Source organism: Trichosurus vulpecula, chromosome X, assembly GCF_011100635.1.
Source record: "Trichosurus vulpecula isolate mTriVul1 chromosome X, mTriVul1.pri, whole genome shotgun sequence".
Taxonomy (NCBI): Eukaryota; Metazoa; Chordata; class Mammalia; order Diprotodontia; family Phalangeridae; genus Trichosurus; species Trichosurus vulpecula.
Window position 1 is genome coordinate 40,417,214 of NC_050582.1, and position 2,582 is coordinate 40,419,795.

General features: G+C 44.6%; 1 pseudogene; it reads left to right on the top strand.

The window, feature by feature from the left end:
- The first annotated feature begins 1,666 nt into the window (after nucleotides 1–1,666).
- On the top strand, nucleotides 1,667–2,144 carry LOC118832516 (annotated as a pseudogene).
- The last annotated feature ends 438 nt before the right edge of the window (nucleotides 2,145–2,582 follow it).

A 2,582-nucleotide genomic window follows, 5' to 3' on the forward strand; every position in this document is an offset into this window, starting at 1 on the left:
AAGAAAACAAAACTTCAGGCAGGCCCTGAACTCAGACCCTGACTCAAGTCAAAGTGTCCTTTGAATATAACAGAGTGATGGACTATAGAGTCAGGAAGGCGTGTGTTGAAATCCCACTGACTTAGCTGTATGACCTTGGACAGGTCTCTTCCTTCCTTCCCCCAGTCTCCATTTTTGCATCTGTTCATTGGGAAGGGTGGGATGACTAGACACTAGTAGAAGGCGCAGATCTGATTGTCTAGTTTAGCAATATTAATTAATTCAAACAGGAAGCTACCAGTTGGAGGTGGGCTGAGGAGCTGCCCCGATCTTTCCCCTTTCCAGTAGCAAGCAGATGCTTCCCATCAGTTGTTCTCAGCAGGGTCTGCAGTAATTGCCCCAGGTCCCCAAATCCTGAAGTTATTTATGGCTTTGGAGGTGAGCCCCAAACGACTGACGCGTGTAAGGAAAGTGTTTTGCCAGCCTTAAGGCACTTGATAAATACCAGTTACCCTTCCTCTGTAGCCAAAGCCGGCCACTCCCCTATAGCCCCTGGCGTTCCCGCCACACTGCTCCCAGCCCCCATTCTTTGCCCCAGGACCTCTCCTTTCCCCACGGCCAATACAGTCTTTGCTTCCGACTTTGTCCCAAGCCAGTCCAAGGCAAAGTCCCGGTTAAAACCCGGAAACCTTTTCTAACTTCTCCTTATCTCGGAACTCAAAGCCTATCTTTGGAGCCAAAGCCCTTCCCTTTGTTCTGGGGCTGGCTTGACTCTGCCCTTCCCAACAGTGACCTGAAATTGATACTAGATTTACATTTCTATCACTGCCTCTCCTAAGCCATAGGACTCCAACAGAGATTTTCCAAATGTCACATATAAGCCCATGCTAATATAATTCAGTGCAGTGGAATTTATTTTTTTTAATTAGTACACTCCAACATGACAGATAAGTGAGCTTTTATTGCAGATGGGATTATTACCTGTGAAATGTTTACAGGGTAAATTTCACACCAGAACACTGGAGTACTGACAGTCCCCGACCTTCCTCTGTTAGAGCATCTCCATGGTTCCAGAAATGAGCTGTTTCTCTTAGTTAGACAAGGATCTTCTGGCCTTTTAAGACAAAAAGTAGTGTGAATATTCTGCCTGAATTACATAAAAACACAACTATAAGGTAATGCCAAGTCAAGAAAGTGAATGGGGAGCATAACAAAAAATAGAAGAAAAACATTACATTTGGAGATCTTAAAAATGAAGAAATAGAAAATGAAGCCCCACAGGGCTTTGAACCCAGGATCATCCTGCTTCCTAGGCAGCTGCTTCATTCCACTAAGCTAGGAGGCACCATATCAAAAAAAGCATGTTAGTACTCTGACTTTTACACCCTTCAGAGCCTCCTTCAAGCTGAGATTATTTCAAATCCTTTTTTTGGGGGGGGGGAGGGGTATGTATTAACTGTTTCACTGTGGGTAAGTCATTGCATCTCTAAGTCTCCGAATGGCAGAGCAAGTGCCAAGCTACACTGGGAGAGGGAGTTTTCTCATCTTTCAGTTCTCTAAATCAATGAAATCCCAAGTCCAGTCCCTGTTCCCTTATCGCTATAGGATTAAGTAAACACAGAGTAAACAATGTTTCTTGAAATATATACAGGGGCTCTTCCTCTTCGCCATCTTTGGCTGGCTTGCAGCCATGAAGGTCGAGCTGTGCAGCTTCAGCGGGTACAAGATCTACCCGGGTCACGGCAGGCGCTAGGCCCACACGGACGGGAAGGTTTTCCAATTTTTGAATGCAAAATGCGAGTCTGCATTCCTTTCAAAGAGGAACCCCCGGCAGATTCAATTGGACTGTCCTGTATAGAAGAAAGCACAAGAAGGGACAGTCGGAAGAGATTTAAAAGAAAAGGACACGCTGGGCTGTCAAATTCCAGAGGGCTATCACTGGGGCATCTCTTGCCGATATAATGGCCAAGAGGAACCAGAAACCTGAAGTTAGAAAGGCCCAACGAGAACAAGCCATCAGGGCTGCCAAGGAAGCAAAAAAAGCTAAGCAAGCAACAAAGAAGACAGCTGCATCTGCTGCTAAGGCTCCTACAAAGGCAGCACCTAAACAAAAAATTGTGAAGCCTGTCAAAGTTTCTGCGCCCCAAGTTGGTGGAAAATGTTAATCATCCACTAAATTGGATTAAATAAAACAAAATTTAAAGGAAAAAAAAAGAAATATATACAGGAAAATCAAGTTTCCCCCCTTTTAAAGGCTCTCAGAGATCTAAGCAAAATTTCCATCACTGCTACCATAAGAATCCTCCACTGAGGTCTTCCTCTAATGACTTGTCACGGTACAGACGTGATCCAGGATTTCCCAAGAGCATGGGGTGGTGGAAAGAGCATGGGCTCTGACGCTATGTGGCCTTGGCCAAATCATTTCCTTCTCTGGGCCTCGGTTTCTGTAAAATGGGGATAATACTTGTGCCAGAGAAACATGGGAAGACTTGTCTGGCTTTCCATAAAATCAAGTAGGTAGAACCAAGAGAATAATGTACATAAAGCCTTGAATGAAAAGAACAATAAAACAGAGCTGGATGCATTGAAATCTTAACGGCCGA